The sequence below is a fragment of the Bubalus bubalis genome, chromosome 4 (assembly GCF_019923935.1).
Source record: "Bubalus bubalis isolate 160015118507 breed Murrah chromosome 4, NDDB_SH_1, whole genome shotgun sequence".
Lineage (NCBI taxonomy): Eukaryota > Metazoa > Chordata > Mammalia > Artiodactyla > Bovidae > Bubalus > Bubalus bubalis.
The window spans coordinates 11422197-11442595 of record NC_059160.1 but is presented as its reverse complement, the minus strand read 5'-3'; the positions used below and the strand labels follow the sequence as shown (position 1 = coordinate 11442595).

The 20399-nt window shown below is 54.8% G+C and overlaps 1 protein-coding gene across 13 annotated transcripts in view; it reads left to right on the top strand.

Moving 5' to 3' along the window:
- The window catches only part of CACNA1C (calcium voltage-gated channel subunit alpha1 C), a 463540-nt gene that overhangs the window by 179146 nt on the left and 263995 nt on the right, over positions 1 to 20399 (top strand). The gene's annotated exons all lie outside the window — the stretch shown is intronic.

The window sequence follows — 20399 nt, the reverse complement described above, 5'->3', positions numbered from 1 at the left end:
ATCTGGCCCACTGGGACCTGCTCAGGAGGGAGACCCCAGGGCATGACTCTCTGGGGGGTGTTGCTTAGAATCCTGTTATTTGGGTTCCCGTCACTGTCTCTTCTTTCCACCACTAAAGACACACCCCAAGTCTCCAACCCTGCAAGAAGTCAGGGACTGCTCCAAGGAGCAGGCAGCTGGCATCCCGTCCTGAACACAGTGGTCAGAGCATTGTGGGCCTTCGTGAGAAAGATCCAAGCCGAGCTGGGCATGGATGGAGCCCCAGGGAGCGAGGCCGCTGTACAGAAGCCCTCCGCCAGTCCATCTGTGTGTGAGTCATCCTGCGGACTAGTGAATGCATGTCCATCTGACTCCCCAGCAGTTAAACACTCTGAAAGGTTGGCCCCAAGGAGGAGAATGCCCTTCACTCCCCCAGTGCTGGAGAAGGGGGAGATGCTTTGTAGGTTGCTGACAAGATTATTTCAGCCTCTTCTTAGGGGAGCTGCACTCCTGAGGTATCACACACACACACACACACACACATACACACACACAGGTTTATTCAGAAGAGTAGTAATGCTGCCAGGAAAGGAATTAAATTAGCTGTTGTTTGTGATTCTCTTCATAGTTTACAGCATCCTGTGCCTGGTTTGATCTCAACTGGCACCACAAACTAGCTCTCATGTAGGTGATTCGATGATGGATGGTTGGTGAGGTTGATAGTGGGTGGTTGAGACTGAGGGTCGCCCCTACAAAGATGTGGGAGCTGGGACTCAGGGGTTAGGAGACAGGAACCAGTTCTCTGAGCTGCTCTTGCCTTTCTCTCTGGGAGAGCATCAGCACTCCAGAGTTCCTGTATCTAAGGACACTTGCTGGGGATGACTTTTCCAAGGAAGATTTCAAGCCCCAACTAGAAATCTGGATTTTCTGTCAATATCTCACAGGTTTAAAGTATTATTATTAGTCACCATAACACACAGTGTAGTTAAAACCTAACTCGTGGCTGCTAGTAATTCCATAATTGTCATTATTTGCCCCAAGGAGGCTCTGGCTGGAAGCCGGGAGCCCAGATGGCCCTTTGCTGGACTTGGGTCTTGAGCAGTGATTCAGTATATGGAGCTTGACTCTCCCCAGCCACCCCCTGCCCCACTGCTGTTCTTGACTCCCTCCCCATGTTTCAAGAGTGCTTCTGCCATTATAAGCGCTCTTGAAAACGGCCGGCACAGCACAAACTCCTGTGTGTGTGTGAGGCGAGGTCTGAGGGCTGCACCTGGATCCCTGTCCAGGTGGAAGATGCTCAACCTGCCCCAGATCTGAAAATGTACCCGAGATTGATGGTCATGATTGGTGAGACTGAGATACTCAGTGTGCACCCTGCCTGCCTGCAGGGAGGCACTGAGCATGTGTTCCTCTCAGACCCTGGCCCAGCCACCATGCCTCCTCCTCTTCTCCCTGTCCCCCTCTCTCCTTCCCTCCAGCCAGGACGTCCTTCTAGCTCCCCTCCCCCACTCCAAGACCAGTTCCCAGAGAGAAGCTTCCTATTCTTCAGTATTAGTTTTTCCCAAGAACAGTAGCAACTCCACTGCTAAATGTAGAATCTCTGGGGCTAAAGGGATTTCCCAGATGGGTGGTGTCGCCCAGTGACTCAGCCTGTGCGATTTGTGGTCGAATGGCCTGAGTCTGAGTCTAGGATCCACTTTGTACCGACTCTTGGCAGGTTAGCCTTTCTGAGTCTGCAGAGCGGAGAGTCAATGCTGCCCTGCTCTTGGGTTCACACGAAGTCCCGCGCCTGAGCTTGGACTCCCCGCTACCTTTCCCAGCTCCGTCTGCCCCTCCTGACAGCCCCACAAGGCCTCTTCCATTCCAGGCCACTGGATGAAGTGCTGGCCAGGCAGGAGAAGCCAGAGTCCTTTTACCAGCGGTGTCCCTGCTGCCCGAGGGGGGACCTCTGGCGTTTGTTTGGAGTTGATTCACTATGTTGTATTGATGGGTTGATTCTGAGGCACGCATTTTCCCCCTGAAGTTGACCATCTCGAAAATCAGGGCACATTTTACACCCAAGTGGGTGCTGAGAACAGCTGGTACCATCTTTTCTTTCTTTGTGGTCCTGAAGGTGATGAGCTTGTGTTACAATCTGTGACTTCCTGAATTTGGTGAAATGCCTTAGTAATTTTTAAAAATCTGAGTTTAGATCCCTTTAACTCAGATATCAAACAATCGCTCGGGTCTGGTGAATCTCAATGAGAGCGCTTCCTGGGCTCCTGCCTGGGCACCAGTCTGGTGTCCCCAGGCACAGGATCTGTCTGGGCTAGGGAGCAGCAGAGGAAGGGTTTCCGGGTGTTGGGGACAGGGCGAGGGTGTGAGTGACCCTTGGGATTCATCTGTGTCGAAGCCCAAGCAGCTGCAACAACTCTGTGTCTGTTCAGCCTCTGAGACGTCTTTCTGCTGCTGGTGCTGCTGGTAAGTTGCTTCAGTTGTATCCGACTCTGTGCGACCCCATAGCCTTCAATCCACCAGGCTCCCCCGTCCCTGGGATTCTCCAGGCAAGAACAATGGAGTGGGTTGCCATTTCCTTCTCCAATGCATGAAAGTGAAAAGTGAAAGTGTAGTCGCTCAGTCATGCCCAACTCTTAGCGACCCATGGACTGGAGCCCACCAGGCTTCTCCGTCCATGGGATTTTCCAGGCAAGAGTACGGGAGTGGGGTGCACCTTCCAAAGGGCGTCCTCCCCTCCCCCACCCCGTGTCATAGTTAGGCGGGGCTTGCTTGGGCTTAGTGAGCATGGCTGTGTACCAGGCATGGGGTCCAGCACTGGCACTGATCATTAGCAACCTATTAATAAATATAAATGGAAGTCAACGCTGTTCTGTCTTGGTCTCACAGGTGAGAAAGCAGGCTTAAGAGGGAGCTCCCCTTCCCAGGCCTTGAACTCAGGTCTGTCCAACTCAGCACTCACAGTGTGGACCCTTGCCCACTCCTCTCTCCCATCCTGAGCAGCCAGAGTAGTCCTTGCCCGCTCCCCCACTTTGGCCAGTGTGTTGGTGACACAGCAGTGACGCCAGAGCTTGAGTTTACAAGAAGCCATGTGCTGGGGGTGGCAGATTGTGGACCCTGGAGGTCAGGGGTGGAATGGGATGTTCAGGCCAGACTTTGACCCTTTGCAGGTGGCTTCATCCCTCTCGTCTGGCTGCCCCATCCCGTCTCTCCACCTCTGTCCTTCGTCGGCTATTGGCCTCTCCTCCAGGCCGAGTTGGCCCAAGGGGTCCAGGCCAGGAGGTGCCTGCACTGGTGTGGCCGCAGCAGGAGCGTGGGAGACAGGACTCATGGAGGGCAGGTGGGCCATTGTGGCTTTACACCTGGGCTGTGACGATGAGGAGGGGGTGGGAGTGAAAACCCTGGAAGAGACAAGGGACAGGGGCACGTCTGGGCAGAAGAAGCTGTGGATCTGAGACTGAGAGCCCACTTGAGGATCCAGGAGACTGCCAGGGTGATACAGGGGACATGAACATCATACCCATCCTGACCTCAGGCAGCCTCCAGCTTGGCCTGTCCACGCACACCTGACCTATCCTATTTCTCTCCTGATCACTCGGGGCATCTGTGCTTTTCTGGATCGGGGCGCCTTTGTAACTAGAATGTTCCATTTTGATTTATGTGGCTTTTTTCCCCCATTGTCAATCACCAAGCCACTAATATGGTTCCCCACAACAAGAGGAAAGTAACAAGTGACTGCTGTGTGGAGTTAAGTCTTCTGAATATTTCATTTGTAATAACTCCTTTAATCCTGGCAGAACAACCCTGCCAGGAAGATTCGTAAATATCCCCATTTTGTAGAGGAAGAAACTGAGGTTAAGGACCTCACCCAAAGACCCACAGCAAAGAAGTGTTGGGCCGTCATTCTGCCTCCAGTTTCTGACTCCAGAAGCCTCTCGCTTCCCCATGATTGGTGTTAAAATCATTTGTTCTTCATCGTGTGAAATTCTGCGAGGGTGTTTTTGGAAATCATTTGGGCAAATACACACACAAGAACCGTGTGCTCATAGGGGAGAAGGGCTTATGTGTTTTTCTCTCTCGTGTCTACGTGGGTGATTTATTGGCATGAATGTCACCCTTCTCCCAAGGCTGCACACGCATTCAGGCAAGACCTGTGTGGAATTCATTTTTATATTCACTGTAGTCTCTAAGCTGATCCTTAAACACAGTAGGTGCTCATAATTTCATATTTTCACAAAAACATGAAATCATTTCTAAAGTTGATGGATGCATTTGGTAACCAGTTCTCACTGAAGCTATTCATTTCTAAAAACAATGAAGAGGAGAACATTTAAATACGTGAATCATAAGTCAGGGTTATGGTTGAATCAGGCTTTGATGGTTTTCAAATTCCTTCCACGCAGCCGTCTCATCTTGCTTCCCTGCCAGCCCTGTGAGGTGCAGGACATGTTGTTTTCCCAATTTAATTATGAGAAAACTGAGGTCAGAAACGGGAGATCTGCCCAAGGTCACAAACAACGTTTGTTTGGGGTGGGGATGGGGATTATTTTTTATTTCGCTTTTAAAATCAAAGAAGAGTTGAGAACCACCATCTCCTGGTTTCCTGTTTCGTGAGCAATTAGGCCACAGACCTGCTGGGCCGCAGGGCCCGATGACGAGCACTAGGCTTGGGCAGCAGGTGTTTCGGTTCCTGTCTTTTTGGTCAATAAGACCATCTAGCACAGCACTCTGCACAGCGCAGTGTCCACCAAGCAGACCAGTCCAGGGTGAGACGAGCGCTCCTGACAGAGTGCACACCAGCTACATCTGTACACGCTGTCTAGTTGGCCTGATGGGTGTTTTTTTTCTTTTTATAGTTAGTTGGAAATAATCTTAGGCTTACATCAGAGTTGAAAAGTGGTAGGGAAAGTTCCCCCAGACCCTTCATGCAGCTTCCTCTAGTGTCAGCTTCTCATGTAATTATAAGGGTTCAAACCGAGAAATTACCACTGGTACAATGTGTGTGTGTACATACACAGTCCTGTCCAACTCTTCAGGATGCCATGGACCCTCTGTCCATGGAACAAGAATGTCCAGGCAAGAATACTGGAGTGGGTAGCCATTTCCTCCTCCAGGGTTTCTTCCCGACCCAGGGATTGAACCCACGTCTCCTGTGTCTCCTGCACTGCAGGAAGATTCTTTACCTACTGAGCCATCAGGGAAGCCCACCATTGGTAAGATGTGCTGAGTCGCCCAATCGTGTCTGACTCTTTGTGACCGCATGGACTGGAGCCCGCCAGGCTCCTCTGTCCATGGGTATTCTCCAGGCAAGAACACTGGAGTGGATTGCCATGCCCTCCTCCAGGGGATCTTCCCGACCCAGTAAGTATTGGTATAATACTTACAATTAAATTCTGGCTCCATTGATTTCACCAGTTTTCCCACTTGCATGGGGATTCCACGTGTCTGGTCATCATGTCCATTGAGTCGATGATGCCATCCAACCGTCTCATCCTCTGTCGTCTCTGTCCTCTGTATCCTTTCTTTGTTCAACTCCTAATTTGCATCATGATCCTGCTTATCTTGCTCTACATATCTCGTTGCCCACGTTGTTCCAGCTTCAGCCAGTCCAAAGTCTTTTGGGACTGACTCTGACCCTCCTATGGCTCCCCACCTCTTTCCAGCATTTTCTTCCTTTCAGACCACGACGTGCTGCAGGTGCATCTTGAATCTTCCCTGCCCGAGCCCTGGAATCAAATGCCTCTTCCTGGTTCCTCAGTCTGGAGAAGAGTGTTTAAAAGCCAAGACCTGAGCAGCAACGGTGCTCATTGCTGTCTGTGACTTGTTTACGTCGGTGCTTCTGTCTTAAAGGAAGCAGTGTGTCTGTCCACGCGGTGAATGGGAATCAGCCAGCATCCTGTCTTGCTGTGAACCAGGGACACCAGGGATCCCGCCGCATGGAATCTTAAGAATCTGTCACCGTGTTCATGTGACCCGTCTGGTGACAATTTAAATGCTACTGAGTTCAAGTCCGGAGTCCGTGTGGCTCTTTCGCTCTCTGCCAGGCCTTGCGTCGGGTCCTGGGTTTACAGTGGTGGGAAAGTCCTGCTCCCGGGGAGTTTATAATAATATCTTCTGTTCAGTCTGGGAGACAGGACTTCTTTTTCGGTCACTGCAAATTAGGAGAACTCATTTCAGATTATTCAGCATTCTAAAGCCTTGCAAATTCAGCCTTGCGGGGGCGGTTCATTTTGATTTCAGATTCAGAGGCTGTTAGACTATGAAGAGGCTGTTCCCCAGCCTAGGGCCTCCTGGCGCCGTGGAGACCTTTGCCCACAACTCGGTTCTGACGTGTAGGCTCTGGTTCCTACAGGCCCCGTGCGAGGAAGCCAGGGGTGTATTCTCTGACCTGAATAGAACTCTGGAGCCTAGCTGGTCCCTCTGAGTGTCGTGGGAACCGGCGTCTGCAGATGGGCAGACATCTGCGGCCGAGGAGATGGAACTTGCTGCCGGAGTGGGGCTCCACCTCCAGGGCCCTCCCGTGGGGCTGGGCCTCAGGGGTGGGCGGCCTCTTCCAACAACTCTCACACCCCAAAGCACCCCTTCAGCAGAAGTGCATTATCAGAGATTGTGCGGCTTGACTTTAACCCACCGCTACATGGAATTAGATCCGGGTTCAGGTTGAAGGAGACTGATGGACAGGAATGTGGGGTAGGTCACCGGGACCTGTCTTCCCCTACTCCCACTTCTTCTGTTTCCCATCTGGCTTCACAGAATCTGGCATTATTCCAGAGCTTCCCACACAGGCTGGTTCTTAGTATTTCCTTGAACTTTGTGAGCCCGGATGGACCAAGAATCCCCAGCATAGCTCAGAAATGGGTCCTCACAAGGAGGATTCTGCTGGCCGGATGGCACAGTCCTTTCACACAAGTTGGGTGTCTGGAGGCATCTTTGGTCTCCTTTGGTTTAGAGAGATGAGGATGCTGAAGGTTCATGCTGAGTCCTGACCGCCCTTCCCGTTGGTCCCCTCTGGTACCAGGTGATCATGTGTCTTCTGTGTCGCTGGACTGATGCAAAGTGTACACACATTGGCCGGCTCCCTGCCTGTTCTCCGGAGGAGGGGACCTGCGGGCTGCGGGCAGGCCAGTTGCCATGCACTCGGGTTGGAAGCCTGAGGGAGGCAGGCTTTCCGTGTCTGCCTTGGGTAGTATTGTGGGACCCAGGCATCCAAGAGCATCTGCCAGAGGCGCCTGAGATGGGCAACTGGGCAGACGCCCCTCAGCCCTGGAGCTGTCCCCCAGCCGCTCTCCCAGCCTCGAGCCTGGCAGATGACTGGGGCCTGGGCATCTTAGTGCCCATGTCCATTTCTGTTTGGTGCTTTTCCCAGAAATTTTCTCTGTGTGTGTGTGTGTGTGAATACAGGAAATCCAGTTTAGAGAACAGCTTTGTGTGCTCTGTCCTGCATGTATGCAGTGCTCTGCCCTTGAGAATTTTAAATGAGCTGACCTACATAGCCTATTTCAATTAAAAGTGACGGAAAGCATAGCCTGGTGAGAGATGCGGGGCAGGGAGGAAAAGATCCGTCCCAGGCAGAAGGCAGAGCGACAGAGGGGACAGGTTGTGGGTGGGACGCCCGGACTCCCCGACACCCCGGCAGGGCTGAGGTCCTCATGCACGTGGTTTCTTGGTGGCCCTGGCCATGGACCCCTCATCCTTGTGGGATTGGGGCTGTGGACCCCGCATCTTCATGGGATTGGGACTGGCTCCCCTCTCTCCTGGGGTAGGGTCAGGCAGCACTGTTCCTGCATCTCTGCACTTGACGGAGGGCAGTGCTCACCCCCTCCAACCGGGTCCTGGGTCAGGGAGACGTGGGGAAGAGATGCCACTCGTGGCACAGGGCAGCCTTTCTGGCATGGCATTCTTACTTTCCACTTTCCCTACTGATTCTGCAGAAATTCCTAATTAGCTCAGTTGCTCTACCAGGACGACAAGCGCACATCTGGAGCTATGGAGGCAAGAGAACAGCTCTGCCTGCATCCGGCCAATTTTCTCCACTTTGTGCCAGCTCCTTGGCTGGGCGCCGCACCAACCTGACACTCGGGGGTGAGGGAATGAGGGGTGCCGGGGCTGGAGCAACTCAGGGCTGATGGTTTCACCCAGAAAATCATGGGTTAGATATTTTTTAAATTGGTAGCTTGTTTTGGAGCTGTGTTTTTTTCTGGTGGGAGGGCGGGAGGTGGTGCTATCATGGAGGTCCACCCGTGCTGTCTGTGAGATGCTCCTACATGATGACTGGGCTCACCTAAGGCTACGACTGGCTAAAGCAGCGAACTCTTCAGATTTAGTCCCCGTGGCTCCTTGGGTGTTGGATACAGAGCGGGGCCATGTCAGGTGGGGGTGGGGAGGGGACAAGGATGGAGCGATGAACAAAGGACTGTCTGTCTCAGGTCAGAAGGAGGCAGTGGGTGCACAGCGGATGTAGAAGCTGCCCCGGTCTCCACTCTGCAGGTCTGGCTCCCTCCCCCATTCTGCCGTCTATCTACTCACTGGCTGTGGGCAGTGCTCACCACGGGATGGGCACTGTCCTCAGCTCTTTACATGGATTTACTCACTCGGGGCACTTAGCACCCAGTGAGGTCAGCATCGCTGTCATCCCGTCTTACAGAGGAGAACTCAGAGGCAATGAGAGGTTCGTAAATCTGCTTCTGCAGCAAGGCTTCACACCCAGGCATTTGGTCTGCTGAGCAGAGGCACTCGCCAGCCGCCCGAGTCCCCTCCTACTCCAGCACCCTGGGCTTTCACAGACGGAGAATCTCTGTCCCTCTGGCCAGTGCCTCTCAAGCCTGCCTTTGCATGTGGCTCACTGGGGACCTTGGTAAAATGTCCATTCAGGTCCAGCGCTTGGGGGTGGGCCTAAGTCTCTCATTCCCAACAAGCTTCTGGGTGATGCCCGTCCCTGTGGCTGACCTGTGGTCCACAAGTGGAGGAGTGAAGCCCTGCACCATCCTGTCTGGCATTCACTCCAGACTGTACTTATGAGACTTCCCTGGTGGTCCAGTGGTTAAGACTTTGCCTTCCAATGCAGGGGCTGCAGGTTCAATCCCTGGTCGGTGAGCTAAGCTCTCGCATGCCTTGTGGCCAAGAAACCAAAGCATAAAACAAGAGCAGTATCATGACAAATACAATAATGACTTTAAAGACAGTCCACATTAAAAAAAAAAAAAACTTAAAAAAAAAAAAAGCTTGTACTTAAGCAGCTGTGGTGGAAACCCCTGGCATTTAAATAGAGACATTTTCCACAATAGGGCAATACCAACACAAACTTAACGAGCGACCTGTTGGAAATCCAAGAAAAGGGCCACAGTGTGGGAAGTAATCAAGTTTTATATAAAAGCTAATTCTCTTAAGACATTAATGGAAAATAGAGAGTATGTCCTCTTCCCATGTCTCAGCCAGGGGTCTTTCTACTGTGCTTAGACTCAACCCAGCACTTTCAGGCTACTTTCAGCCCTCATTCTTCTAAGTCACCTTGATGCATGGTTCTCCCAGCCACACCCTGGCAGTGTACCAGGGATCAGACACTCAGTTAGACTCCATCACAAAAGCAGGGTCTCCATGGCAACCACATCCTGGGCTTCACAAGTGCACCCAGAAGCCTGAGCAGAGCTGATCCTTGAGGTGACCCAGGTTGTTCCCCTGGGGAGATGGGGGGACATGGCACCCTGCCCACGCTGGGCCGTGGGGTCTTCACCCCTGCACAAGGGGGCTTCCCCTAGCTCTGAAGATTCCAGATGCTCGGAACCTGCCCCACTCCCTGTAATCTTGCCTTTGGCCTCTGGGTGTTTCCAGAATGTCCAGTCCCACGAGGATGCTACAGTGCTTGGCGATACTCGTGTTCTTCTGGTCTGAGTTTTGGTGGCTCACCACCTCTGAGTCTTGCTGTGTTTATTTGTCAATATTTTGGTTCATCTGCTTACTGGTGGTGTGGGGCCTATGGCAGATCCAGTAGGGAGGGGCCGGCAGATGGGACCCCCCCCACATGGCGACCGTGAGGGGAATCTTGATCCCAGTGTGTAGAGCCGGTGAAAGCATGGCTTTCTGGATCAGGGGTTTAGCTTATAAATTAAGGCCCCGTGCTGCTTTCTGTCACTTGGAACTGTGTCCCCTCTCCTGCCTGTTTTCCCACACCTCCATCATTTAGGGAATGATGGTGTGGGTCCACTGTGTCCTTCTCATTTGGATGATGTCATTGGAGAAGCACTCTGTCCTGCCCCCAGCTGAGACCCAGGAGGTGACCTAATGTCTGATGGGGCTGAGACAAAAGAAACCAAGATGGCCCCGTGGACCCTGAACACTGGTTCCAGTGGTCACTATTGGGTCGAGAGGAGGCAGTGGACTCAGTAGCACTAGGGTGTCCACAGGACTCCCTGGAAGGCTTCTCTCAGGTATGGACACACCTCACGGATGGTGCCCAGCGGTCACTGGGTGACCTCTCTGGAGACGTTTCCAGCTGGGAAGGAGAGGCGGGCCTCCCTGACTCCTATGGAGTCTCATTTGCAATGATGCTGCTTTGCCACAACGTGAGCTGGGGAGGACGTGGCTGCAGACCGTGATTTCAGCCGCACTCACCTCACTCTTCGTTTATGTCTAAGCTTCAGGAAGCCAGTCCCAGCGGTACTGCTCTAACACTCAGCGAACCTACAGGAGAGCGTCTCCAGCAGAAGCTTAGTGAACATGTTTGCCGTCAACCTGTGTTAAGACCTGCCCTCTGCCCTCCCATGCTCTGCTATGAAACACTGGCCCCAGATGACGTGCAGGGGAATAAAAGTGACGTGGCTGGTTTTAATATTGAAAACCAAGCATTAATAAATGCAGTTTGGATGGCTGCTCCAGTCCACGAGTTATTTTATGGGTTTGTTTTTTTTTTTTAATAAGCCAGATGATGCTGCTGCCTCCAGAGGGTCTTTGTTCAGTCCTCAGCCTTGAAGCCAACAGAATCAAGTTTGGGAGCAAGGCTCCTGCAGGCGACCCTGGGGAACTCTGATGTCAGAGGAGTATTTACCCCCAGGACCCCCGAAATGTGCAGTGAGCGTGATGAGTGTGGAAACCGAGACGTAGCTCCTGGAGTGATGACCCAGGGTGGCTCTGGGACCCTGACCCACTTTGGGGGCAGAGTGTCTCGTTTTTGGCCCCTCAGCTTCTACTGTGTCTCTGGTCAAGTGGGGAGCCCCTGGGCCTCAGTTTCCTGGCCTGTCAGTGCAGATGCTTGTCCCAAGGTTGGTAAGAGACCAGCATGAAATGGCACGCCCTCCCAGCGTTCATCACATCTACAAGTCATGGCTGCTTCTAGTCGTGTTGCAGCGTCTGGGCGACAGCGGGGCAAGAGCAGGCAGCCGAGCTGGGTAGCACGGAGACCTTGCGGAGTGGACAGGACAATGTAGAACCCTCTGTGGGAGCTGCCTGTGGAGTGCCCGGCTTGGGTCCATCCGCCAGAGACCCCTGACTGCAGGGGGGACCTGACTCCCAGGATATGCTGCACACGTGTCCCACACCTGTTCACCCCAGAAGGGCTGTGGCGGGGAGGGGCCACGCTGGGTGTGGGATGGGGGGATCTGTTGGGCTGAGGTCCCACATGGTCCTCGGGGGGCAGCTGCTGCATTCCGGAGGTCCCAGAGGTCACATTCATCCCAGGGTTGCCCTCACCTCCTTGGGGTTTCAGCTCCTTCCTGGGCAACCCTGTTTCTAACTGGTGGGGGAGTTCACCCCGCCATCTGTTTATGATCGTCCCTCTCCTCTCCTGCCAGCCACCCTCTCTGCCCACTACATGCCCACCTCATTTCCCATCTTAGCAGAGGTGCCTGGGTAGGTTTGCAGGAAGCCTGGTTCTCTCTCAGGGGCTGTGTCCACTGCTGGCCGAGCTCAGCCCTGTGCCCCGTCTGTTCCTTGGCTACAGCCACTGAGCATCTGTGACAGTGGGGGCGAGGAGCCTGATGGTGTCTGGATGGGGGGCAGGGAGGACCCGGCCACGTGCTGACCTCTCCTAGCAGGAGACGCCCACCAGAGGGGCCTCAGGAAAGTGGAAAATGAGATCATGTTAAAATTGAAATGTTCTGAAAAGTGCTCTGTGAAGAATTGGATACCCTTCTTTCAAACGGCTCAATTACTCCCAGAAATAGTGTCCATCCACAGTGAACGCTAAATCGCTGGGTCGGCTGGGAAATGCTGCTGCTGCTGCAGAATCAATGCTAATTGAATCATTAGGGCATCATCACCCGAGAGGCCAGCAGCCCAGGATGCTACGTCCCGGTCCTGCTGGGTCTGGTCCTCAAAGGAGCAGCAAGCCTGCCTGCCCCTCAACGGGCACCTCTCTGGAGTCAGGTGGTGTGGAAATTTCCTTCCACTGAAAAGTTAGACTTTTTGAAATCCATGCTACTGAAGAACCTTGACAAGCAAGAAGTCAGAGGAGAATTCGCACTGCATTTTGCAAATCTTCGGGTGGGCTCCATCCTATGTGAGGATGTAGCTGGAGCTTCACTGAAATAGGCAGCACCCATCAGAAGCTCTTGGTCTGAGTGTGGAACACGAGGCAGGGCCTGTGACAGGGGCTGCAGGCTGGACACCGAGGTCTGGCTGCAGCTGGCTGGGTGACTGCCCCAGGCACACGGCGTTTGTAAGTTTCCAGCAGCTTCATCTCACACTTGCAAGCCTGACCGCCCGGTGCAGGGCTGAGGGGTTCCCATATACCACACGGTTCGCCTGTGTCTCCCTTGCCTGTCAAGCCTGAGCCACACATGTGCACACACACACACGCACGCACACCCATGCATGCACACACATACCCATGCATGAACACACAGAGACACACGACTCCTCCCACTCAGTCCGCAGCTCTGCTCTGTGCCAGCTCCAGCCTCTGCTCCACGTCATTTCCTCCGTCTGCAGGACCTCCTCCTTGTCCTCCATGTCCACCTCCCCTCTCCAAGCTGTGTGCTCCCCCGGCCCCTCTCCTGTGGGCTGCCACCTGCACTGTTCTGCCCTAGACACCCCTCTGCATGTCACCCCTTGGCCCTGGTGGCCAGCCCACTGCCAGGTACCCAGTGGAGATTTATGGCAAAGGTTAGCCTGTGTTGCCCTCGCTGCCCCACCCATGTGTGTCCCTTCTTCCCACCCCAGCTCTCACCCACTGCTCCTGCCCCACTGGCCCTTCCAACTCTGCTGTGATTGCCTGGGGGCTGGTGAGCAGAGCAGGTGCAGAGTGTTTGGCCAGAAAAGAACCTGTGAGTACACCGCTGATGGGTTGTACTTACGGGCAGAAATCCCACAAACATCCCTCTTCTCTGCGGGCCCCTTGGCCCCTGTCCAGGGGAAGAAGGCTGTCATCACGCCTCCGTCGTACATGAAAACACTCAAGCCTGCTGCCTCACGTGCCCAGGCATCTCTTCTGTCTTCTCCATCAGTGGGACGGAGAGAATCACCACGAGGGGCCTTGGGCTGTGCTGTGCGTTTTCCTCTTTTTCCAAACACAGAGTCCCCGCTACCTGGGATGTCTTGTTGTCAAGGTGACCCTTAGAAAGAGCTGAATGATAGTGGGAATGTCTGAGCGTGCAGGTGTGTGCCATACCTGTGTGCAGCCGGGCATATGTGCATGGTTGTGCGTGCACATCTGTGTGTGTGTGTGCAGACCTGCATGGGGCACACGGGTGTGCGCACACACAAGCCAGTGAGCATGCGGGCAGGAGAGAGCTGGAGCGGGGGAATATGTATGCGATCAATCACACAATGTGAGAAGCCTGGAGAAACAGGTCAGAGGAGCGGCAGGGCCGCCGTCTGTGCTGTAATTCTGAAGTTGGTCCAACGTCTGAGAAGATTAATGAGTGGGGTTTTGAGCTGCTCTGTGCTTTCAGGGGCGGAGAAGAGCCAGGCGGCTCGTTTTTAACCCCACCTTCCTCCACCCTTCCTGCTCAACAGCCCTGCGGGGGAACCACCGACTCGGCCATTTGTCTGTCTGCCCTTGCTCAGAAACATGGATCCGGGCTCTGGGCTAATAGGTGGACACGTTACAAGGCTTCGTTGCGGTCCCTCCCTACTGGCTGCGTGCGCCATGAGAGCGGGGACACTGCATCTTATTTTATCCCTCCTGGGTCACAGTCGTTCTAGATAAAATGTTACTGGACAGCTGAGTTTGCAAAGCATTTCACCTGCTTCTCAGCCGTCAGCACCTCCATCTCCTCTCTGCCCAAGGGGATGTCACCAAGCCCAGTCTCCTGTCCCTGGAATCCCCTTTCTCACTCGAGATCCTGGCCCCACATGCAGCCTCATCCTTGAGCCCAGCTTCTCCCAGTCCTGCAGTTGCCCTCCACCCCTGCCACACACCTCTCCTTAGGCTCTGCACCCCCCAGGCGTGTCCCCAGCCCCATTTGGCTCTTGCTACAGAGCCTCCTGGGCATCTCTTTGTCCTCAAGTCAGAGGCTGTAAACTCACATGCTTTGGGAGTGGGTGAGAAATGTGCCCAGATGAGAGCAGGAGGGGGTTCACGTTCCCCCAGTGATGTAGGAAAAGTGGTCACAGCTGTGGATGTGTGGCCTCCGAGCTGCAGAAGAAACAGGGACAGGGTCAGTGCAGACTCAAGAGCATGTGTCCCCTGAAGGTGCTGCGCCCATAGATTGTCACTGAGAGGGGCGTCCACCCAGTGTTACAAGCCCTTTGGGTTTTTTTTAAGGCAGGAAATCTGGATTTTAGGTGAAACCTACTGCTTCTTGAGTATGGCTTTACAATTTTTTTTAAACTATGGCAGCCCACTCCCTTCCTGGCTGCAGGCGGTGTCCTCGGCACAGTGTGGGGTGACAGGGTAGCCTTGTGCGGATGCAGGACCAGGCATATGAGTCTGCCCAGAGCCCGACACAGACCAGGGGCCCTGACACCATGTCTGGAGTGCTCAGCACTTCCTCCCGATCCGCGCTCACAAGGGCACTGCGTGTCGGGCTTGCCCCGCAGGATGCTGAGTCCCTCTCGGCGGTCAGTGGGAGTCACTCCATGCAGGCATGCCTTTATAACAGGCCCTGGAGGAGACTTTCAGCTTGAGATTTTATGAAGACAATAAAAAGAGGCAGAAAACGACAAGATCTCCATAACGGAGAGTGAACAGTTTTCCATTTACTTAAACTTAGGGCCGAAACTATCCAGAACTGTGGCCCTGAGTCCCTGTGAAGCCCCAGAGCCACTGGACCAGGGAGCAGCCCCAGTAAGGAGAGGGGTAGTCAGTGCAGAGCTGAAGGGACGGCCCAGCCCTGACCCGCTGGCTGCTCTCTGCTGGTGTCCCTGTTCCTGTTTTGGAGCCGAGCCACCTCCCTTTCATCTGGGCCTTTGCTCCCAGATGCCTCTTGCGTGGGACCTCACTGCCCAGGCCGATTGGCACAAGAGGGGGGGGCGTGCCCTTTGCCCATCACCACCCACCTGGGACCTGGTGTGGACACTGAGAGGCAGGGAAGGCTGCTCCTCTAGGGCCTGTCCATCACTCGGGACCCGGCAGCTGTCCCTTCCCAGGGCCACCCAAGCCAGCCATGAATCAGGATTGTCTTGTCCACCACCTATGCCCCCCTCTCCCCCTCTGTCCTGGTTGGCAGAGGGGTGCAGAGAGCCCGTGGGGGCTGCCCACCATGGGCTGTTCCCCGGGGCCCCACGTGGCACCCCTGCAGAAACACGCTGAGGATTACGAGTTAAAGCCAGTAAAGTACTCAGGCCATAAATGTCAAGTTTCATGTTAATAAACAGGGGGATTAGGTTCATTTATGCGAAAAGGAGCCCTCCTCAAAATAGACAGTGGGGCACAACTCTACTCCCATCAACAAAAACAAACAGAGGGGACTGTAAACCCAGACTCATCGCGTCCAAGGCTTTATCTTGTTCCCGTCCCATCGTTCAGGCTGGACTCCTCTCGCGGCTGTAGACTGGGTTCAGCCGCCGAGATGGCGGCCTAGCTGTGTTTGTGTGTTTGATGTCTTTGGAAGCAGAAGTGTTGAAAGGGAGTGACCAGGCACAGACGGCCCAGCCGAGCCCAGAGCAGTGCCCCACGTGGTGTCAGAGGTCTGTGCATTGCTGCTCACGCTTCCCGGGTTTCAGAGCAGCCAGTCCAATCCCCCGGCCCCATCCTCCCTGTCTGTGCAGGACGACCCCTTCCTGGTGCTCAGCTGTTGAGCCCACGACAGCTCTGTGAGATGCTGATCTTATCCCCACTTTACAGATGAGGAAACTGAGGGGAGGGCTTTGGGTGGTTCTGTGGGTTGCATAGGGAGGGGAGGGGCTGTGATGACAGCCTAGCTGCGTGACACCTGTGTCCACACTTTCCCTGCTGCCCTGGTCTCACCCCTGCCTCCCACAAACCCCAGAAATGGCTGCATCCTGGGCTCGGGGCACCCCCAGCTGTGGTGCTTCTTTTCTTGAAACAGTCCTGGGTGGTTGGTGGGACGGCCTTTCGTGTCCTGGCTTGTATTCCATGGCCATGGTGGTGGGAGCCCCTGGCGGTGTCCCGGGAGGTCACACGCGCAGCCCCTGGGGCCCCTCTGCCCCGTCAGTCCCAAGGAGGCTTCTCCCAGTCAGTCTGAGGCTCCTTGTCCTTGGACACCGTTTTCCCAGGTGTGGGGTTAATTAGCTCAATCTGCCTGTGCCAGACAAGTTAGAACCTTCAGGGAAACTCTTCGGGATTTCCAGGGTGGGGGGAGCATGATGATGCTCCGTCTGATGGACCATTCCAGATAACAGGACATGACCGAAGCCCCCGTCGCCCTGGCGGGCACTCCGTCCCAAGCTGCAGCTCCAGGCTCCCCGGCTGTTCCTTGGTTCCCTGTGGGATCTGACTGCAAGACTGTGCAAAGGGACAAAGGAAATCTTTGCTGAGATGTTTTTAGGGCTTTAATCCCTCATTCTCTTTTCTTCAATTCTGAGCCTCTTTGTCCACCTTCCTTTATTTCTCTGTCACCTTCTCTCGCCCTTGTTTCACCTGCGGCTGTTCCTCTTAGTCCCCAAGGGAAGGGAAGCAACTTGGATTTTGGGAACAAAGTGAAAAACCTTGCTGGGGAGAAAGAAGCGTTGTGACCCCAGCAAAGAGTGGGCAGATGGTTGGGGACCTTGGCAGGCTTGGGGGAGAAAAGCTTCTATTCTCTCCATCCTCAAAAAAAATAACTGAGCTGGTTTATGGGGTATCTTTGTCCACCGAGACTTTTTAAGCTAAGTTCTATACTCATGTGTGTATCAAGGTGTGTGTTTCTTTAATTGAGGGGGAAATGATACAGTGTAGGTCACGGTCAGGGGAGACCTTGGCCGAAACATCCCGTGTAGAGTCGTCAGCCCCCACCTCTGCTCTGTGTACCCTGTGCCTCCTTTTGCTGAGTCTCTGCCCTCTTTGGCCGCTGTGACAAAATGCACAGATGGGACTCGACCGCAGACCTTCCTCTCTCCCACCTCCCACCTCTGGAAGCTGGATGTCCAAGCTCAAGGTGCCCTCAGTCTCAGTCCCTGGCAAGGACCCACTTCCTGGCTTGCCCCCACCTCCCCACCCCCATCTCCGTTTACCCAGGGCCTCTCCTGGTGCCGTGGCATCCTCAACCTCCAAGGTCATTAACCCCCAGTGGGTCCCCGCCCCCGTGAGCTCATGTAAACCTGATCGCCTCCCACAGTCACATCTCCTGGGACCGTGGTGTGGGAGGGTGCAGGGGGTGGGACGCAATGCCTGATGCCCACATCCTGGAGGAGGGACCTTGCTTACAGATACGTGGGTGAGCTGAGCCTCCCCTGCCCAGCGTCCCACGGGCCAAGGGGAGGACCCAGGAGCCTGGGCCACAGCAGGGAGGCTGGGGTCTCCGAGCCGCCCCCTCCCAGAAATGTCCCTCGGCAGCTAGGCTGAGGCCGCAGGGGAACCTACTTCCTTGGGGAGGGAGCGGGGCCCATGCTGCGTGTTTCTAGTGAGGAGGCTGCAGTGAGGCGCTGAGCCCATGGCGCCATGGAGACTGACAGGTGGTGTGCGTTGCTAAGTGACACCCAGGAGATGTGCAGAGGGGACGGCTGCCACGGGAACGGAGCGGTCCTTCCTCTCTGGAGGCTGGCGGGCGCTCACGGTCCACAGCCTTGGTGGGTGTGAGCTCCTGAAGACAGCAACGCCCACCTCCCCTGTCGAGAGGCACTCAAGGAGAAGTGGACCAGGGAAGGGAGAGACACAGACTCCTTGGGCTACAGGCCCCACAGGATGGAGGGGACCGGCCAGCTTGGTGACGCCTGAGGGTCACCCACTCTGCAACCCTGAGCAAGTTACTGCAACTCTGACCTCAGTTTCTCCATCTGTAAAGGAGGTCGCAGGAGCCCAGGCACAGAGCCGGGCTCTCAGTAAACTTGTGCTGTTGTTACGTCACATTTGACTGGCCTCTTGCTTTATTTAGTAGTTATTATACACCCTTATGAGTGTGCCAGGGTTGGGGGGGGCATCAGCAGAGAGGCCAGGAACACAGACTCTGGACCCAGGTTGAAAAGTGAAAGTGTTAGTCGCTCAGTCGTGTCTGACTCTTTGCCCCCATGGCACTGCCTGCCAGTCTCCTCTGTCCTTGGGACTCTGCAGGCAAGAATACTGGAGTGGGTTGCTGTTCCCTTCCCCATGGGGTCTTCCTGACCCAGGAATCGAACCCAGGTCTCCTGCATTGCAGGCAGATTCTCTACTGTCTGAGCTACCAGGGAAGCCCGAATCCAGATTGCCTCTGTTTGAATCCCAGCTCTGATGCTCACCAGCTGTATAAACTTGAGCAAGTCAACTGACATCTCTGGACCTTGCTCTTCTCATCTGTGAGATGAATACTCATGGGGCTCTGGTGGGTGAATACAGGTGAAGCAGAAGTTCTCAAACAAGCCCCCCACCATGTTGTAAATAAAGCTTTATTGACACATGGCCACTCCCATTCATTGCATGCTGTCTGTGGCTGCTTGTCTACAGCAGAGCTGAATGGTTGTGATGGACGCCGCCTTGTCTGCAATCCTGAGGTCTGCATCGCCCCTCCCCCTTACGGGAGACATTTGCCCCGATCCTGGGAGGTTGAGGTGGTGCTGAGCCCTGAGTAAAGTCTCAAAAAGTCTCCAGCCTTGAAGTTCCCCCACGTGACCCATCCAGGCTGTGTTTCTATCCTCAGGGGTTTCCTACCACTTTAAGGACCATGGGGCACCTGCCGTGTCCTGCGCCCAGAGCCGCTGCCCATGTGAGTGTGGCAGGGCATCTGTGATGGGCCAGCACGGGCCTCCATCCTCAGTTGTGTCGCTCTGTGAAGGCCAGCGTCTGGGTGTGTGTGTGTCTGAGTGTGTGTGTGTGTGTTTATGAGTGTGTTTGTGTGTATGTGTGAGAATGAATGCCCCGCAATCACTTGGTTCCATCTCATCCATGTCCAGGGGCAGCAGGGTCAGCCCTGAACTTCTGACGAGTGAAGAAGAGAACAAACAGTTTACAGCATCACGAGGTCATGGGGTGAAGAGTAAGGGAAGTCGAGTTTCAGGGGAGAATGTGGTTCCTCTGACTGTCCAACACAGGGAGGACAGCGGAAGGCTAGACAAACCACCCCAGCTTCAGCAACAGGGAGGGGCATAGCCAAGCCAAGGCAAAGCCCGTCATAATGAGAAGCAGGTGCGCTAAGGGGGGGTCTCCGTCCTGGGGTCTTCCCAGCAGGGGCTTCGGATCAGGAAGGGGAGGTTGCTGGCGAGGCCCCGACCCAGGTGGACCCATGTGGACCGCTGTGACCCCTGACCCTGCCACTGACCTTCCCAATTCCCAGGCTGTGGCCCGGCCACGAGACTGAGCACGCCCCACTTCTGGTGGTAGGATGATAAGTAGCTTTACAGCAGAGTGCTCCTCTGGTCTGTGTCTCTCTCGCACAAATAACCAGAAACAGCTGCCCCGTGGTGCTCCAGAGGCTGGGATCTCCCTGGCTTCCATGGAGCGGAAACTCCTTGGAACTCAGATGGAATTAGGGCTGGGGTGAGAGGTGGGGCTGCAGATGGACGCAGGGGCCCCCTCCCTTGGGCCCCAGCCTGGCCTCTGTCTGGTCTCTGGCTTGTGCATCTGTGAGACAGACTAAAGAAGCCGTCTCGCTGAGACCCCACACCGTGGAAACCCACCCTCATGGGCTGCAGACCAGCCCAGGGAGCTATGTGGAGGTGGCATTGGGAGGGAGCCATGGAGCCCACCCCATGGCTGTCCCCCCACCCCAGGATCTGCGTTGTGGTCTGTGGAGGAGCCGCTGGAGTCCAGCAAGGTCTGAGCCTCCTGCACGGTCAGAACGGCTGCCATGACCCCATTCGTGGGGATGTTTTTCCACCAGCGATGGCTGCTCTCATGGCTTTCTTCCACTGCTGGGAGCCGGGGCAGGCCTGTCCTGGGTGTAAACACTCTGGCCGCCTGTGAGAAAAAGTCCAAAAAAGGG